The sequence below is a fragment of the Paroedura picta genome, chromosome 1 (assembly GCF_049243985.1).
Source record: "Paroedura picta isolate Pp20150507F chromosome 1, Ppicta_v3.0, whole genome shotgun sequence".
Taxonomy (NCBI): Eukaryota; Metazoa; Chordata; class Lepidosauria; order Squamata; family Gekkonidae; genus Paroedura; species Paroedura picta.
The window spans coordinates 29,741,730-29,762,298 of record NC_135369.1 but is presented as its reverse complement, the minus strand read 5'-3'; the positions used below and the strand labels follow the sequence as shown (position 1 = coordinate 29,762,298).

At 42.8% G+C, this 20,569-nt stretch overlaps 1 protein-coding gene and 1 long non-coding RNA gene across 9 annotated transcripts in view; one reads left to right on the top strand and one right to left on the bottom strand.

Moving 5' to 3' along the window:
• Nucleotides 1-20,569, bottom strand: part of NCOA1 (nuclear receptor coactivator 1) — a 321,680-nt gene that overhangs the window by 246,011 nt on the left and 55,100 nt on the right. The gene's annotated exons all lie outside the window — the stretch shown is intronic.
• Nucleotides 1,495-13,824, top strand: LOC143834813 (uncharacterized). Its single transcript, XR_013229901.1, has 4 exons — nt 1,495-1,865; nt 6,632-6,687; nt 13,284-13,385; nt 13,483-13,824. It is a non-coding gene; the product is annotated as an uncharacterized LOC143834813 (long non-coding RNA).

Genomic DNA, 20,569 nt, shown 5'->3' with positions numbered 1-20,569 from the left:
TTCTGCTTACTCCAAAAGACTCTTAAAAATATCAGTAGTATTTTGTTTACTAAACATCCAAAGATCTGTAATGTACAACCTTATCCCTTAGAACTAAAAACAGGCCCATTCAATAAAAATAATAGAAATGTAAAAGGACAATCTGTATAAATTGAATATATCTCTAACCTCTTTGATAGTTTGTCTCTCAAGGTATCATATCGCAGTACCTCTATATTAGCCCCATATTGTCAGTTATTAAGAGCTATCATAATAAAACCTCACGTACTTGAATGGCCTAGAAGAAATTCAAAATATTAACATAATCAGAAATTTAAATAAACAAAAATGTTCTTTCCAAAGACCAGGATAGAAAGCACTGACACAGTCCTGCCCACCCAGTCACAATCTGACTAAGTTCTCACCAAACAGGGGGAATGCTTTGGCCTGGCCTGGGGAATTCAGATAAGCAGGTAGGGTAGGTTGTGAGTGAGAGAGAGAGAGAGGAGGGAGAGAAGGAGGGGAGAGAGAGGGAGGAGAGAAGGAGGAGAGAGGGAAAGAAGAGAGAGGGAAAGAAGAGAGATGACAGAGAAAAGACAGAAGATGGATGGAAGAGAGAATAAGATGGATTGAAGAGAGACAGATGGACGGACGGATGATAGAAGACAGATAGAAGACAGATAGATTTTTAGACTGCCCCTCTCCAAAGTGGTCTCAGGACAGCTTACATCAGAAGTATAAAACATGTCAGATACCGTTCAAAATAAAACAAACTTTATGCTAAAACCATACTAATTATTCACTATAATCACTCCCTCCCCAAAACTGCCTAACAAGCCAGGTGTACCAATTGTTAAAACCTACTGTATGGACTTGGCTCAAGATGGGGGCTCACAAACAGGGCAGCAACTTCAGGTGACAGTGGCCTTTGAATGAGCACAAAGGGTCAAGATTGGGCTCCTAGACTCTCTGCAGTTTTCCAGTATAAAGAACTTGAGCTGAAGTGAAGGTATGGAATTTTTGAGGGGGAAAAAAGACTTTAGTTAGCATTAAAGTCCCACCCACTCACCCCCCCCCTTCTGACAATCACTCTGGCAACTGCTTTTTCAAGCTGACAAAATCCAGGAAGCACCATCTGAATGGGCTTCGTTTACCCTTAAGTGTCAGCATATAGCCAAATCCACTTGGCAGAACAGCAGCATGACATCATCCATTCATTCAATGCAATCAAGATTGGCCAGGGTTACTTTAGGAAAGAGGAAGAAAACCTGAGGAAAAACTGACACTGGAGCAGCAAAAGGCAGGAAAAACAGTGAACAGATTGTTGTTTTTGTTTGTTTGTTTAAACCAGGGGTAGTCAAACTGCGACCCTCCAGATGTCCATGGACTACAATTCCCAGGAGCCCCTGCCAGCAAATGCTGGCAGGGGCTCCTGGGAATTGTAGTCCATGGACATCTGGAGGGCCGCAGTTTGACTACCCCCGGTTTAAACACTCCCTATACCAGGCATTATGGGGAAAATGTTTCTCTCTCCAAAACAATACTTTTGATCAACGAAGCAAAGACAGAGGTAAATTTGGTGCAAAGGCAGAGTTGGTTTAAGAATGCAAGTTAAGAAGTGGTAAAAATTTTGCTCCAAGTTGTAGCGTTTAGCCACCTGCCCCTGCCGAGCAATTTAATTATATGTTAAATATGTTGACAATGCAGTTTTGTGGATCAGAGATACAAACAGAAAGGATATGAATACAAACCAGGCTTGTTTACTATAATCCTAGGTTGATCATTAAGCAAACCAAAGCAAACAATGAAATTGCACAACGATAGTTAGCCAAGACATGACCACAGCAACATTGTGGAAAGGCTTGAGCATATAATTAAAAGTGTAGGTAAGTAGAAAACGTAATTACATCCAACTGCTCAAACGGGAAATGAAAAAGAGACAAAGTACCTAGTAAGTTGCTTGCAATACAAGTGGGATTTCTGCCAGTATCTGCAAACTGTGCGCTAAATCATTTTTTCTTTTTTAAGTTTAAAAGTTAATTGAGTAATCCAAAGTCAGCCAAGAAAGGGCACATGGGCTGGAGCAGAACCAAACAGAATTTAAAATGTATGACCGAAATGAAGAGGGGGAGAGAAGAACTGAGGGTCCCCCGTCTTGATGAACCATGCTCACTCATTTCAAAAACTGCCAAATCTTGGTGTTTTTTGTTTTTTTAAGGTTTTAGCTTTGCAGTTATTCAGCTCTTATGGAAAATTAGCTTTATGAAACTTTACATGGTTGATATGTTGCTAACTGTACTGAGCAATTTACTGGAACAGTGGGACAAAAAATTAAGAAAATAAGATCAGCAGATGCTACTGGAAGTAGCTGAATTTACCATTCACCATACAATGGCTATATTTTAACTACTTCCATGAGAAACAAGGATCCAGTGATCTCATGGGCAGATGTGCTTATCTTATCCTAAGGGTAGCTCTGCATATGCCCTTTTCTTTCTTCAAGATGTAGCCTCTCCCCAAGAGTTTAGTGCCAAAGGTCTCCTGAGTGGCTGGAAGTGATGTCATTTCTTTGGCATATGGAATTACATTTAGACATTAAAACAGTTATACTCCACACTTCCCATGGAGAGCCAGTTTGGTGTAGTGGTTAGGAGTGCAGACTTCTAATCTGGCATGCCGGGTTCGATTCTGCACTCCCCCACATACAGCCAGCTGTGTGACCTTGGGCTCGCCACAGCACTGATAAAATTGTTCTGACCGAGCAGTGATGTCAGGGCTCTCTCTTAGCCTCACAGGGTGTCTGTTGTGGGGAGAGGAAAGGGAAGGCGACTGTAAGCCGCTTTGAGACTCCTTCAGGTAGAGAAAAGTAGCATATAAGAACCAACTCTTCTTCTTCTTAAATGGATTAAAGCATATATTGAAAAGGAAGAGGTACTAGAGATCATATAGCAAGGTCCAGTAGCACCTTTAAGACCAACAAAGATTTATTCCTACTGTTATGATGGTCAGATCTTAGTCTGACGAAGGAAGTTGCAACCGAAAGCTCACACCTTGAATAAATTTTTTGTTGCTCTTAAAGGTGCTACTGGACTCTGATTTTATTGTGCTTCATAGAATACAGCAAAGCTTTTGACCGTGTGGATCATGAAAAGTTGAAGTTGATTTTAAAAGAAATGGGTGTGCCACAACATGTGATTGTTTTGATACTATACTCTAAACAAAAGGCTACTGCTAGGACAAAATATGAAGGAGCAGAATGGTTTCCAGTTGGGAAAAGGATCAAACAAGGAATCTCCCCCCCCCCTTTTCAATCTATATGCAGAACACATCATAAAAACAGTTGGCTTAGATTTAGATGAAGATGACAAAGAGAAATGGACGGAAAGAACATTAACAAGAGATGTCCAGAGGTTGTTTGCTGTTGTTTGCCTCTGCATCGCAACCCTGATATTCCCGGGTGGTCTCCCATCCAAATAATGTCTAAGGCTGACCCTACTCAGCTTCCAAAATCTGACGAGATAAACTAACCTGGGCTATGTAAGAGTTGATGCCATGTTGCTGCCAGAAAATAGGGATGGCTTGAAACTAATGAAGTGCCAAAGCAGGATTACAGCTGAATCTCAAAAAGACAAAACCAATGATTACTGAGGGCTCAGACTACTTTAAGGCTAATGATGAACAAACTAAAATGGGCAAAAGATTTTGCATTCCTTGGCTTCATCATCAACCAAAAGGGAGACTGCACCCAACAAATCAAAAGGAGATTAAGACTGGAGCTAGTAAAGATCCTGAAGTGTAAGGATCTGTCACTGGCAAGCAGAGATCACAATAATGCATACTACAGCATTCTTCATTACTATGTATAGCTGTGAAAGTTGGACAATGAGGAAAGCTGACAGGAAGAAAGTTGATTCATTTGAAATGTCCTGTTGGAGAGTGCTTTATGGGTACCATGGATCACCAAAAAAACAAATAAGTGGATTGTAAATCAAATATAGCCTGAACTCTCCCTGGAAGGTAAAATGACTAAACTGAGGTTGTCATACTATCAGCTGTTAACGATAGAACATTTTTAAGGTCATTAATTCACAGGGTCACCATAAATCAGAAGCAACTTGACAGCATTACACACACAGAGCATCTTACAGACCAACAAAATTTTGGGGGTATCAGCTTTCAAGAGTCAAAGCTCCCGTCATTAGATTGAATGGTTGTTTCTCATCACCGAGGTTTTTCTTCTCCCTGTCATATGGTGCAGCAGAACACAACTGGCTATTCAGCAGATATACCAACAGGACACTCATCTACACAGTGTAGGATTAATTTTGATTTGTTTTTTAAAGTATTCATGCGCTGCTTTTTCCAGGGCCAAGATTCATGGCCAAACAATTTTTGTGCTTGTATCTACAAGCCCAACCACTTTTAAATGACTCCCACAAACGGACCCAAGAAGAAAAGGGTTACAATAAGAAATATACCCTGGAATCTTAACATACTGATAAGCAATGAAAGAAAAATAGCTTTTGCTAGCAGTATCTTTAAGTATTGGTTATCATTTGTTTCATGATGTTTCTATCTCTGTAGTAGTGCTTTTATATATACGTAAAAGTAAATTTACTGTTGCCTCTCTTCTAAATGTGGCTCGAAGCTCACCTACCTTCATCCTTTAAAGCAGTGGTCCCCAACCTTTCTGAGGCTGGGGACCGGTAGGGCATCGGGCTGCGCCCGCACGGACCATGCCCACGCATCAGGCCGTGCCCTCGCGGGCCACGCCCGCACATCGGGCCGCGCGGGCCGCACATGCGCGAATGCTGATTCCCTCTCCCCGCCCTCCCGCAGTAAGAAGCTTCCCAGGCCGCAAGCTTGCGGCCTGAGAAGTTTTTTACTGCGGGGGGGGCGGGGAGAGGGAGCCGCGGCCCGGGGCCATGGCCTTCGCGGCCCGGCACCGGGCCGCAGCCCACAGGTTGGGGACCACTGCTTTAAAGAGTGACTTTATTTTTCTTGCAGAGGAAAAGAAATGTCGTTTCAGCCTGAATAAAAGATTATTTCCCAATGCAAATTTGCTCATTTTACAATATCATCATTTTCTCTGATGGTTACTTGCAGCTCTTCACGAACAAGTAACCCCACATTCTCTCTAACACAAGAGTCCATGTGGTATATAATGGTTAACAACGGTAGATTCTAATTTGGAAAACTTGGTCTGATTCCTCACTCCTCCACATGAAGCCTGCTTGGTGATGTTGGGGCTGGTCACAGCTCTCTCAGAACTCTCTGCCCTACCCACCTCACAAGGTGCCTTTTGTGAGGAGAGGCAGTCTTTGAGACTCCTTAGGGTAGATAAAATAATATAAATATATATAATATAATATCAGGTTAAAAATCAGCTCTTCTTCCTCTTCCATATTCATGGAAAGTCAACTTCCATGAAGTTATGTGAAATTCAACAAAAAAAAACTTAATATAAAATATTAGCCATTATCACATTCCGTTCCTCAACTTTTGGTGGAGGGATCACTTGGGCATGAAATTGGGGTCACTGTGGGTGGGCAGGTAGTTGTGAATGTCCTGCATTGTGCAGGGGGTTGGATTAGATGATCCTGGAGGTACCTTCCAACATTATGATTCTAACTTACAGCAATCAAGCCAAAGATGTGAAATACTTATCTGGGCCATCTCCTCCTAGAATCATTAATTCTAACTATGGTAGTCTCAATTAACATTGCAATAATGGTAACAGCCATGTAATAATCTCTTCACTTAGCTGACAGTGCAATGTGATGAAGGCATTCAAAACAGCAAGCTTAGCACCAAAGAGAAAGTAGCAAGGTAGATACAGAAGAGGCAAGCAATGACAGGGTGAAGGGTGGCCAGGATTTACAATATTCAAATGTTTCAGAGACTGGCTTTGGTTTTCCCTTTTCCAGGGAAAAGGGTCTGAAGGAAATAATTCGGCTCCATAACCTTTACTCTGCTCTGGTTCGGCCTCACTTGGAGTACTGTGTTCGGTTTTGGGCACCCCAATTGAAGAGGGATGTTGACAACCTGGAATGTGTCCAGAGGGCAACAAAGATGGTGAGGGGTTTGGAGACCCAGACGTATGAAGAAAGGTTGGGGGAGCTTGGTCTGTTTAGCCTACAGAGGAAACGACTGAGAGGGGTTCTGATAACCATCTTCAAGTATTTAAAAGGGTGCCAAATGGAGGATGGAGCAGAATTGTTCTCTCTTGCCCCAGAGGGACAGACCAGAACCAGTGGGATGAAATTAATTCAAAAGAAATTCCATCTAAATATCCAGAAGAAGTTCCTGACAGAGCGGTTTCTCAGTGGAACAGGCTTCCTCAGGAGGTGGTGGGTTCTCCATCTTTGGAAATTTTTAAACAGAGTCTAGATAGCCATCTGACAGAGAGGCTGATTCTGTGAAGACTCAAGGGGGTGGCAGGTTACAGTAGATGAGCGATTGGGATGTGAGTGTCCTGCATAGTGCAGGGGGTTGGACTAGATGACCCATGAGGTCCCTTCCAACTCTATTATTCTAGGATTCTATGATAACCAGCTGCACATAGTTCCCAAAGAAACTGTACAGTCTTCAGGCCATTGTTATGACGACCAAGTTGCAACATTTTTGTAACTTTATTATATCCCCTTCACAGTGGCACTCTTCAACTTTATAAACAGAGATTTTGAACAATGGCTTTGGGATTCAACGGTAAGAGCTCCTTGTATACCATCTTCAAACTCACATCTACTTTTTAAAAGATTGCAAATTTGAAGGTCACAATCCTGGGACTATTAACACTCCTCTATAGTTTTTCTCCTCTATAGTTTTTCTATATAATTTTTGAAGTATCGCTGCTCACACTACTCTTAGTTGCCGTTAGTACTTTCGACTTGATATGATTTTATGGCTTGTTTATTTGTTTAAGCAGTATAAGCCACCTTGAATGCAATCTTTAGGTAGAAATGTGTGATATAATTTTGAAAGCAGTGAAGGGGAAGAAGACATCCAGTCTGGAAACTTTTGGCAGCAGCACAAGGGGAAAATGATTAAAAATAAAATAAAAAACCAAGAAATACTACACAAATACCTTTTGGGGCAAAAGATACAACATGAAATAACCCATAAATAACCCATTTGTCTGAGGAAGTGTGCCTGCACATGAAAGCTCACGCCTTAAATAAAGCTTTGTTGGTCTTAATGGTCCTATTGGACTCAATTTTTGTCCAGACCAATATGGCAACCCATTTGAATCTGACCTATAAAGAATTAGTGGTGGGCATGAACCTAAAAAACTCAACAGTTTGCGGTTGGGGCAGCACTAGAACCAATCCCCAAACAGAGTTAAGGGACCCCACTAGATCCGTTGAGTTCAGTTCCCCCTTTCTCCCAGCAACGGTTTGCCCTGGCCAGGAAAAGGGGGATGGGGGGCAGATCGCTTTGGAAGGGTTAAATGGCTTCCAGCCATTTAAATGGCTTCCAGCCATTTGAAATGTCAATTTTATTTCCCCTCACTTTGAAGTGAGAGGGAGTGAAACTCATGGGCTTAATGACTCACAGCCATTTAAGCCTAACAGCTAATGGGTGGACACACCCCACTCTTAGGTTTAAATGGCTGGCAGTAATTTCACTGGCCCATTTTGTTTTCCCCCTGCTTCAAACTGACTGGTCAAATGGCTTGTAGCCATTGCAATCTAACAGCTCAGCAGCAGCCCCTGCTCGACTGAGCTGTTAGGTTTAAATGGCCCCAAACAGCCGAACCAGACAAAAATCTGATCAATGTTCAGGGAAAGTGTCTTCCCTGAAAATCAGTTTGGGGTCTCTGAACTGGCCCAAGTTCATGCCAAATTCTGGCTCGTGAGTCAGTCCTGTGCCCATCCCTAGAAGGAATTTCAAAAATGACTCAAGTCTCCTGAGCTCAAATAGCGTGTTTTTAAATGCACAAATGCTATTTAAATGGATATAATATGTCAAGATAATTGCACCTACCAGCGTAGGTAACAATGACAACTCTGGTTGTAGTTCATCCCATGCCTGGGGACATTCTCTGCCTAGCAAAGTATGTTTGTGGGATTTCCCCATACTAGTTGCATCTTGAAATGTCTATTCAACTGGTCCTTAGTCAAAAGTAGTACTTTAAATCTGGCAATTTTAGCTGCTGATGTCTAGACCACAACAAGACAGCCTAGTATTAAGATCCTCCAAGTACTTGTAGGTAGAGGCCTGGAGGCATTAAGTACTTGGGGTGGTGAAGTCAGTCTACAAGCAACTAAGACTGTACTAAGTGGCCAACAGTGAAACCAGCTTTATAATGCAAGATGGTTCTGTACATGATCTGATATTTGCTGGGCTAGAAAGCCACACACACATAAACAATCTATATGGGAGGAGATGAACTGCAGCAGTAATCAGATTACCACAGGGAACAAAGCCAATAAAAGGGTGCATTGGATTCACTGAGGCACACACAGAAAGCCCTCTTGGATCCAGCTGATCCTCAGTAGTTTATCTACCCAGAGACAACTACAGGGGACTATGAAGGACTACTTTAAGAGAGCATGGAGCTTCCATTTGTGAAGTGTGAGTCTGTCAGGGAAAATACATTTTTGCTTGGTAAGGGAATTTGATGTGTAGTTCTCCCTACCTCAATATTCCCGGTAGGTGAATAAAGCCACAAGGACAGCTAACACAGAAACTTTCTCAGACTTTATTCTAAACACACAGTGATAAGTCAATGGAGATGAGAAATAAAGAACATGAAATAAAAGAAAATACAGTTGATGGTTTATTCAAAATTTTCAAGAGTTTTTTAGTTGCTACACTTTGCCTGCAAGGTCAGTCAGAAATTCAAAGCTGAAAGCCAGTAAAATGAACAAAGGCAGCCAGATGGTGACCAAAGGGCCCCCTTCTTGCTAGTCCTTATATCAGGGATTCTGCAGGAAAGAGCATGTTCAAGCTCTGATCAGAGGCATGGGGTTTATGCAAATAACTCCTTCCAAATAAGTCCAGGTCAATGAGCTGATTTTTCCACCCAACACTGTTAGAGTTACATACTAAGCATGGGGTGCAGAAGTTCTTAAGCTATCAGAAGGCATCCAGAAATAGCAGCCCCTGAAGGATAAAGCCAATCCCATGCTGGTTAATATTAGTAGGAATCATTCTAGGTTCACAGCAGTGCCAAACCACCATGGAAGCTGGCATCTTTCCCATGAGGTACTTCCTTGGCTGGTAGTCAGCTGGAAATACCAGCGAATGAAACCTTGGTAAAGTAAAAGGTCCAAGTCCTTAGAATTTGTTTCTCCTACGAAAATGTGGATCAGCATAAACATCTGCTTGCCTTTCCAAAATGCAAATGAAAAATAGATAAGGGCATCTGCATCCCATTAAAGAAGAAAATTACTTGTGTTTAAATAAATATAAATAAATATGCAAAACCATTAAGAAAATGGGGAGAATGGGCTTGAGAGCTGACTGGCTAGCCTTTCATATAAAATAAAAAGACTATTATATGTTTCACTGCTTTGCAACTGTTAAAAGCTTTTAGGCATATCTACCAGCAAACTTGGATATCATTTCCAGACTCTCTCAACACTACAGGACAGCTGGGGCTGCTTTCGTGATCCACTTCGTAAGACACTAATAAAACTTTCTGCTTCCATCTCAGAGCATTGTATACCATTAAGCTACAAAGCTGCTCTGATCAAGCATCCAATCAAAGTGAGACACACTAACAACATTCAGACTTCCTGGGACCCTGCCAACTACATTAGAAACAGCCTGCTTAATTGCAAATTTCCAATATCTGCAACAATGCCAGCTTCAGTTTGCAAAGCAGCAGACCTCTTGCATCTGAGAATCAAGGGCTACAAAGAAAGGAAACCTAACATGGCCTGTGCTGTTTTGAAAAAGCACTCGACTAAATGGGTTGTTTTAAAACCAATAGGGAGATGCCGACAGCTCCGTCTGCCTTTTACAAGTGAGAGGGGTTTCCCAGCAAGCTTCTTGATTCCCCCCTCCCGCTCCCACCAATGCATTAATCCTAATCATTAATCATTCAGGTTGTAGACACTGCTTTCCTGTTTAGTCAAACTGAATGAGTTGCATGAACAATCCACAGTGACTTCTTTACTCCCCATACATAAACCCATAGGATTTGATGCATCCAATAGGATAAGTCCAACATCACAGCAGCATCAAGCACTGGGAATTCTGAAAGCATCTTCTGTGAATTCTCATGGGTAGACCTGCATGACCTCCAATATTTTTAACATGGATGCCAATAAAGACAGTATAGAAGAGTGACTAAGATAACTTCATAAGGTTTCTGGCGAGATGGCCTGTATACTCAATAAATAAACAATAAACTATCAGCCACCATGGCCTATGCTGAAAGACTTTCATGAAGACAAAATGGGTGACGGAGGCGGCTATATGCCATTCTGAAATCCTTCAAAGGAAGACAGGATAGAAATCTAACCAAAATCCTACAAGATTCATTTGGAAGGCAGCCCAGTAGCCTTCCCTTTCTGAGTCAGCATCCTTCCCCGGAATGCTAGGCTCCCTAAGTGGCTACAAGCCTCTTCCTGGGCTTCTGCATATCTCTTGCAGTTGCACAGTTACCCTAACAACTAGCTCAGCAGCCCTACCAACCCAACCTTTGACTGCAATATGTGGGTGTGCAACTTTGGCTCCTCCCCATACAGATGGTATCCCTGCCCAGATGGGAGTGTATATACCTCTGATGACTAACAGATGAATGTGTGAGACAACTAGTGAACAGCTACATCGAGTAAGTCTAAAGACATTGCTTCTATCCAACCAAAAGTTGTAGTTGAAGAAACTCTCAGCCTGATCATTGAATATTTTTTAAAAATGACAGGCTGGATTCTCTCTATCCCAGAGCAAGCCATTTACAAACGGTTTATTTGTGTTTTCAATCAGGCTACGGAAAATTAACTCCCTGGTGTGTGAAGTCTGAAGTAACCTGGATTCATCATAATTGTCTTTTATTCATATACAAGCCGTAGCTTGTGCCAACTGAGCTCACTCTTGTCTTACAAGGAGGGAATGTAATAAAGTGTATAGCACGGCACATTACTAAAACACATCTAAAGAGCTGTCTTATCTTTTCTAGCACACTCCCTTCACCCAGCGGAGATTGTTTTTCAGCAGGGTAACACTGAGGAAGCTTTTCAAGGCTGATTAACATAATGGAGAATGAAGCACACCGACACACACAACCCAAGCTCAGCTACACTAATTCCAGAACATCCAAAATACTTGATTGTGCTCCCACAGTGCACAGTTGTAAAGCAGTGCTAAAGCAGGATCAGACTAAATCATGCGCAACATGAAAATCTAAAAAGGAGACTTTAGGTTCTTCAACATATCTGCTAAATCTTTAACTATTAGCTATATAAATAAAAGGGAAACAGCCTCCAGGGTGGAGCCTGTCCAGGTCTGTCTGGGCCTGGAATGTGAGCCAATCTGGGCGATCCTGGACTGGGCTGGCCCCTAGAGGCCCGGCCCCCACTAGGCAGCCACATGCAACTCACCCGCTCTCACAGCCACACACGCACTGCCCACAGAGGGCGAAGGAACTGCGCCTGTCTGCCCGGCCCACTGCGCAGCGGCTGCAGTGCCGAGGTGGCAGTGCTGCTGCTAGCAACAGAGACCACGGCTGGGGTCAGGCTGCCACCCCGTGAGCCTCGGCGGTACAGAGGACTGTACTGCCTAGGCAGTGGCCCCGCAGTGCCAGCGGAGATGGGGGCAATGTGCAGGGTCAGACTGCTTCCTCTGGTGGAGCTTGCCCCAAGGGAGGACAACAGAGAGGCAGGGAGCCTTGCCGAGACCCCGTTCCCCCAAGAGAGAGACCAGTTCAAAACAGAGAGGAGCAGGTGGGGCAGCGGGGCTGGGAGGGGGGCCCTCTAGTGCCCGTTGCATCCATATATACAACAGGCTATCCCCCATCATTCCCTGCTCCAGAACTTCTCAGAATTTATTCTTAAAGGCCACTGCTGAGACCAGATGCTATAGTAGATGAAGAAGAGCCCTGTTGCAGCAGATCACTGGTCCATTTAGTCCATTATCTTTGTCTTACACAGTGGCCAACCAGAAGGCCAACAATAGCATATAGGGGTCAAAGCCTTCTCCAATATTTCCTCTGAATATTTAGACTCCATAAAAGAAATAAAAATAAGAGCATAACCCATCAACTGTGCTCTCACTTGCTCTTCAATTATTCTCAACAAAGTTTGTACCAACAGTATAATCTAAGCCACTAGAAATAGCGCATGTTCATCACCCACCCCATGAAAAATGGCATAATATTCACCATCTCCCACGAAATCTTCCAAGAGACAGTGTGACTCAACAGAGCACTTACCTGAACAGAGGCTGAGCTCCCACCTCAGTCATGCCAGTACTACAGGTCATTAGGAAGTTCATTCCATCTCAGCTCCAGTTCTTCATGTATAAAATGCTCAGGAAGATTCTCAACAGCCAGCATGACGATTTTTAAATACATATCCTATAGGTGTCGGGTGGGGCAGGGGAGGGGGATGAGGTCCCCAATACTCACACTCCTATGACTTGAAGCTTGCACTAACAGCAAGATATAAGTTCTCGTGCATTTCTTGACAAAGGTTCACCTAGTTAAGATTCACAGATTTACTGTTCTGTATCCATTTAGAAATAACCTCTGTTTACACAAACAAAGAATTGCCCAGCACCATCAGTTGAGATAGATAATAAGCTAGCTACTGTCTACACCAGCTCCTATCTTGAGACAAGCAAGTCAACAAGACTTTCGTAACAATAGTATCTAGTACCTATGCAGCACATTTCAAAGGCTCAAAGAGCTTCGCATTATCTCAGCAATCGTTAGAAAATGCCTGGAAGACAAGTTAGTCACATTTTTCCATAGATAGCTGGTATTGTATAGTTGAATGTCACACTAGGACCTGGGAGATCCAGGTTAAAATACCCACTATGATGCTTGCTTCGTGATTTTGGATCTGTCACTCTCTCAGCCTAATCTATCACACAGAGCTGCTGAGAATAAAACAGGAGTGGGGGTGGGGTGGAGGAATCAGACATGCATCTCTGAATTTCTTGAAGGAAGGTTGGCATAAAAATGTATAGCATTAATAAAATATCTCAGATGGGAGGCTCAGATTCAGAGACATGCTAACCTAATAAATTCATGACAAATGCAGGATCTGAGCCAGGGAATGATTTCCTGATTCACATTTCAATCTCTTAGTCCCTATGCTAAACCAGGACTCACCATTATTCCTTCCAAACAGATTTTCTCACTGGGAATTTGGCTCCAATCCTAGAATTATGCTTGGGTCATACAACATAATATGAGGCTGGAACTTTAATAGTTATCTTGAAATAGGATCTTGGTAAGCAAAATAGGAGGGAGGGGGACAAAACTGTGTTGCAAAGTCACAACTGAGCTTTTTTTTTTTAACCATGTCTTCACCCTCTCTCCTCCTTTAGCTGCTTTACGAAAGTACCACACCGAACGGAGGGATACCAAGGAGACAAATCGGAAACAATGTAATAAAAATTAAAAACTAATTTTAATGGTCTGGAAGTCATTCTTCCTGCATCTTCCTTCCTCAGTTCTCCTACTCCATTTGCATGCATTCAGTGTCTTCCTCTCTGAAGAAAGGAATTTCTCCTGCAGTAACAAGAACAGGCTGCTGCAGCATCCTAATTCTGTGCCCCTGCCTCTCCATGTACATGTGGCATCCCTACAGCTACGCTGCTGTGTCCCATTTCCAGACTCAGCCGAGAGGTCGATGCTTAATAGGCCGCAGAAGCTGCACAAAACGGATGGACTGGCTTCCCTTTACAAATAGAAGCCAAAAAAACATACACTGTTTTTATGCAGATCCAACATTCTAGAAAAAGTCACCTGTGCAGATTGTAAGCCACCACATTACAATTACAAAACAAAATATAATGCTTTGCTTCAGCAGCTAAGGAAGAAAACTCCCATGCAGACATTATGCAGACAGCAGCTGCTAATTAAAGGGAACAAATTAGTCCTGAAGAAGCTTGAACATATAACTCCCTCTATCTAAATTTCCTTTTGGAAGCCTGCCTCTTACTCTGAGAAACATACACCTGGAGAAATAGTAGCTAGCTCAGGGGTAGTCAAACTGCGGCCCTCCAGATGTCCATGGACTACAATTCCATGGACTACAATTCCATGAATTGTAGTCCATGGAAATTTGGAGGGCCGCAGTTTGACTACCCCTGAGCTAGCTTTTTAGGACAGAACCTGTGGAGTTGAAGCATAAGATCAGAATTGTGACCACCGCCGCTATATGTTATATGTAACTTTCAACTGGGGTTTTTATGGGGATTTTATTGTGTTTTAACTATTTATGTTGTAAACCGCCCTGAGACCTATTGGGAGAAGGGCGGTCTAAAAATTAAATAATAATAATAATAAAAAAATAATATCCAAAAGATGCATTCTATAGTCCCAAAGTGCTCAGCACCCCCCACCAACCAGATGCACAAGTAACTGATGTGGTTACTCTGTGGTGAAGTGCAGGAAACACTTGCATGTTCAGAGCTGTTCACAACATGTGAAGAACTGGCTTCCATCCAGTCTCCCATTTCCAATGGCTGCCATCCAGTACCCCTAAGCAGGACATGAAGGCAAAAAGCCTTGTGGCACACACACAACAAGCAAGTCACTCTTTAAAAATGATATTCCATGCTCACAGACCCATCCTTCAGAAATTATATAACCCTGTTATATAATTGTCTAAAAGTGGTACCTATAGCATCTCATGTTAATTTCATGTTGTGTGAAGCTCCATCTTCAGCCTCCCTTTCATCTTCTACTCAGTTTCAATATGACCCCAGGTTTTATTAGAGAGTTAAACACTTCCACATTCATTTTCACTACACCATTCAAAATTTTAGAAGCCTCAGGTATGTCTTCCCCAACCTCTCACATCAACATTTTTTTAAATTCCAAATATGTCAACCTTTCCTCATAAGGAAAGCAATTCAACTGCTCATTCCTTTTGGCTGCACCTTTCTGCACCTCTTTCAGTTTTAAAAAAATCTGTTCAAATTGGGTGAACAGTCCTACTATGATGGATTTATATTAAGGCATTGCAAAACTGTTAGTTTTATTTTCAATCCTTTTCTGAACAGTCCACAGAAAGGAAGCTCCTTCTCTTCCCACATTACTTAGATATTTTCACTGAGCTATCCAACACAATCCCAAGATCTCTTTCCTGGAGAATCACAGCCGACTCAGATACCATCTGATATTTCTGCACCACATCTCAGCCACGACACTGCAAACAAATTCCAGGGCTGAACCACAGACAAGTTTGGCATAAAATTAAACCTCAAAGAAATGCCAAAATACTGCTTGAGAATCCATTTCTCCACAGTGAAAAACCATGATCACTACACAATTAGCCAGCGTACATTGCACAGACATAGAACAGAAGCCATCTCTATCTCGGAGCATACTTCCAATTGTATTTCAATGCCAGAAACATTTTTTTTAAACCTGAGCTACTACTGTTTCCATTTCTAAAGTCTCAAATCTACTAGTCATTCACAACAGTACAGATGCCAGTTTCCAGGTTGATACAAAGCAGAGGGGGAAACCGTATGGCTCAATAAAGGTTAGCATTAGGCACAAAAAGAAGTTCTTGTCTTCAGAGTCTTTAATATCATGAAAACAAAACTAGACTTCCAGGTAATGACTAGTTTCACTGTGAAATTTCTTCGGCTTTGTGATAATGATTGCACACAAGTAAAAAATTCAAACAGAGCACAAGGTTTGTGTTTGTTAAGTGCAAGATTTATTGAGCCACGTGGTTATTTCCCCTTGTTTGTATACATCCTCCTGTGTATATTTCCACTTTGATATCTTGATTTTCAAGTTTCCAGGTGGGGCCTGAGAATCTTCTGGAATTACAGTTCATCTACAGTCTTCAGGGATTATGATGATTATTATTTATTTCCCGCCACTCCCTAAACGGCTCGTGGCGGGTCACAATGTCTTAAAACCCCATTAAAAATCTCATTAAAAGACTTAAAAACCACATGGCAGAAAAATCCCCTTCCTACCCCCTAGGAACTAAAGAGCCTGTTGATGCGGATGAAGGAGGAGAGTGCAAAAGTTGGCTTGAAACTCAACATCAAGAAAACAAAGATTATGGCATCCAGCCCTCTCAATTCCTGGCAAATAGATGGGGAAGAAATGGAGATAGTGACAGATTTTATTTTCCTGGGCTCCAAGATCACTGCAGATGGGGGCTGCAGCAAAGAAATCAAAAGACGCTTGCTCCTGGGGAGGAAAGCTATGGCAAATCTAGACAGCATCCTAAAAAGCAGAGACATCACGCTGCCAACAAAAGTGCGTTTAGTCAAGGCTATGGTGTTCCCCGTTGCAATGTATGGCTGCAAAAGCTGTACCATAAGGAAGGCCGAGCGTCAAAGAATTGAGGCTTTTGAACTCTGGTGCTGGAGAAGACTCTTGCGAGTCCCTTGGACTGCAAGGCGAACAAACCGGTCAGTCCTAGAGGAGATCAACCCTGACTGCTCCTTAGAAGGCCAGATCCTGAAGATGAATCTCAAATACTTTGGCCACCTCATGAGAAGGAAAGACTCCCTGAAGGAGAGCCTAATGCTGGGAGCGATCGAGGGTAAAAGAAGAAGGGGACGACAGAATGAGGTGGCTGGATGGAGTAACTGAAGCAGTAGGTGCAAACTTAAATGGACTCTGGGGAATGGTAGAGGACAGGAAGGCCTGGAGGATCATTGTCCATGGAGTTGCAATGGGTCGGACACGACTTCGCACCTAACAACAACAACAACTCCCTATTACTAAGGGGGGTGGAGAAGGGGGTCCAACAATGTTCACTCGAAAAGCCTGGGGGGGCAGTAGATGTACCTTGCCGATCCCAGCCTCAACCCTAGACCTGGCAAAAGAGCTCCGTTTTGCAGGCCCTGTGGAACGCTGGAAGATCCCACAGGGCCCGCAGCTCACCATGGAGCTCGTTCCACCAGGCAGGGGCCAGGACCGAAAAGGCCCTGGCCCTGGTTGAGGCTAGATCAGTACCCCTGGAGAAAACGAATGCTTTGAAGGGTGCACTCAGTGGCATTGTACCCAACTGAGGTCTCAGTCCTCCTCAGGTGACATCTCCAAATCTCCAGAAGTTTCCCCATGTGGATCTGGCAACCCTATCCCCATCCCCAGCCAATTGTTAGGGGGGAACCTGGCAACCCTAATTAACAGTGACTACAAGCCCATTTATGATAGCAAAATTAGCCATATTACTGGTCATATTACTTGTTGCCATGATCTACATCCCTCAGTGGAGCTTCACCAGTTCAGACAGGCCTGTACAGATTCCCAAAACACAGCGAAGAACAATACCAGAAGTTCTACCAAAACTGCACCAAAACAACATCCCTTGCAAAAGATGCACAATTTGTGGGAAACAAATTATTAACCAAAGACAGCAAATTTGTCACCACCTTTTTAAAATATGCAGTTACTTCTTTCAGGAGGGAGAAAAAACATTTTTTATCACCTTATGAAACAGTTTATCCTGAAAAGCAAAACACAGGGGAACCATAGCTGTTTTATGCTAAACTAGTTGTAAATTCTGTAGTGTACTGTAACACAATAGGCGCTAGCTCATGCTTTGGTGTGGGTTTTGTGCCCCACTTGGAAGCTGGTAAGCCTAAGAGGAGGTTGCTCTGTGTACAACAGTCCTGATCCAAATCAGGTTCAAGCACACCTATGAAGTGTGGAATTCTAGAACATGAACCTACATCTATGTGGCAACCTTATTTCCTCTCTCCAATGTTTTCTTGACCTGAAATAGGCCAGGGACACTATGTGGCTGGTTGGGTGGCTGTGGAGGCATTATACCCTTCTGAGGCCCCACTTCCATGGAATATTTCAAACCCAGGGGTAGCCAACCTCCAGATAGAGCCTGGAGATCTCCTGGAATTACTGCTCATCAGCTCCCTAGGCAGAAATGGCTACCTTAGAAAGTGGGCAGGGCTGTTGTGCAAAATAAGGCTCCCACACAGCTTATTGTGGAGATGAAACAGGAGGCCTACCTCACAGGGTTTCTGTGCGGATGAAACAGGAGGCAAAAAGTATCCAGTTTCATCTGCACAACAACCTTGCGCAATAGGTCTCAAATGTTCAGACAGTGGTGGAGAGGAGACATGCATGGCTTGGCTGTGTCTTCCCTCCAGCAGCGAGGCTGGCCACAGCAGTATTTTAAATGAGATGAGGCTTTTCTGTGGCCTCCCTGTCAGCCAACCATTAGGCAGAAGGGGAAAACTCCCCCTCCCCTCAAAAGGACAGCATGCCCATGCCCACAGACTCCCCAGCACTGCTCTTGGAAACGAGTCTTTCGCCTCAGTCAGGGGCTGTTAGAGGCTCCCTTCGCAGCAGGCCTGAAGGAGGTAGGGGTGCGGAATCCTGAGCAAGAGCCACCATTGGCCCTGAATGGGGGAGATTCCACCAATAGGAGTCTTCGTAACCTTCAACATTTTGTCAAGGTGTACAATAACAATTTTATGTATATAGATAAACAAATTCAGTAATTTAAAATAAAATTGTTTGAGCCATTCAACTTTCTGATCTCAGATTTATGAAACAGAGCACCTGTTGTTTCTTGTAGTCACTCACCTACCTAGTACTTTCCAAAAGTAAGCCTAAGAAGAGAATAGAGCTAATGCTACCCATAATGCTAACTTGAAAGATATCGGGAGGGGGAAGATGTGAACTTGCTAAGGTCATAAATGTTTAACATACACAACCCCAGACACTAAACCTCAGGTGGATTTAAACAAATAGCCAGTTTATAATTTTGTTTGATTCTTTAGAGATGCAGTGGGATTCTCTTTTCCCCAAAGCTATTAGTTTCTTATGTGTGCTGATGAAGGCGGAAGTGGGGAAGAGTTCTGAGGTTTCATTCTTGGTCCAATATTCTCTTGACATGCATTCATTTTATGGCGTTCTTTGGTGTGCTTAATCTAATAAAAAGTTTATTAAAAAAAATAAACCAGAACATGTGTTTTACAGTTCTCCACTGTGGGGGAAACTCACTTCTACACGATCCTTTTCAGACAACAGGGGCTTTCCCCCCTCCTTTAAAAGCTACAGAACCTTCTTTTTTAAAGATCTAGTGCAGAAGAATTTAATTAATATTTTACATGTTGGAACTTGTGTACAGCCTGAACATTTAAATGACTTCCAGACTGCTCGCTCTTAATAAGGAAAACAGAGTTCTTTGTGACCGGACAACATATGTGATGAAAAGAGCTTAAGTAGTCCTTAACAAACAAACAAAAAGTATGGATTCTGTTCCAAAATGAAAGGATGAAATTCAACCCATGAGGAGAAGAATCAAAGTAATGCACTGTGTGAACCTGAAACAACATTTCTGCAAGTCAGGTTTCTTTCTTGTGCAAGGTCTTTGCTTAAATCTACTTGCCAAGACTTCTTCCTCCCTCTGGTGAGCATTTCTGCCCACCTATAAGGGACCAAGCTCTATGAAGATAGGTTGAGGGACTTGGGAATGTTCAGCCTGGAGAAAAGGAGGTTGAGAGGGGACATGATAGCCCTCTTTAAGTATTTGAAAAGTTGTGACTTGGAGGAGGGCAGGATGCTGTTTCCGTTGGTTGCAGAGGAGAGGACACGCAGTAATGGGTTTAAACTACAAGTACAACGATATAAGCTAGATATCAGGAAAAAAAATTTCACAGTCAGAGTAATTTAGCAATGGAATAGGCTGCCTAAGAAGGTGGTGAGCTCCCCCTCACTGGCAGTCTTCAAGCAAAGGTTGGATACACACTTTTCTTGGATGCTTTAGGATGCTTAGGGCTGATCCTGCATAGAGCAGGGGGTTGGACTAGATGGCCTGTATGGCCCTTTCCAACTCTATGATTCTATGATTCTATTTATCATAAAGACCCCCTTCTTCTCACTGGGCTTTTGTAGCAGGAGGCAGCAAGGCCAAAAGCAAGAACATACAAACATTCCTCCTTTTCTCTGCACCAAACTGTGTAAAACCCTAACTTTGCTTTTATAAGAGATGTCATCAGCATCGCTGCACTGTTGCCTCCTCCTCCTGGAAAGGTCTTGAGGGGAAAAAATCTGCCCCAAAGGACAGCACTAGTGGCAATCACTGATTTTGGATGGCTGGTTCAATCTGTGGACTCAAGTTGAAACACTACAAGAAAACATGTTTATTATTCTTTCTTTTTTTAATTACCTGCCACGGGACTGCAGTACTACTTATGCATCTGAACCAAGCAAGTTCTGTTTCCATTCACCAATATCTAAACATGCCTCTCCCAAGTTCTTTGAAACCTTGAACACACCAATTTCCCCATCTCTCCCAGTTAGTAGTTTTCCTTTAACCAACTCATGTTTACTCCATACATTCCAAGGGCAGCAAGCATATTCAGACCTCATTTGGGTGTTGTGGGGGAGGAGGGGTCAATATACAAATTATTATTGTTCTATAAGGCCTCCAAAATTCACACAAACATCAAACTTATCTGGGCA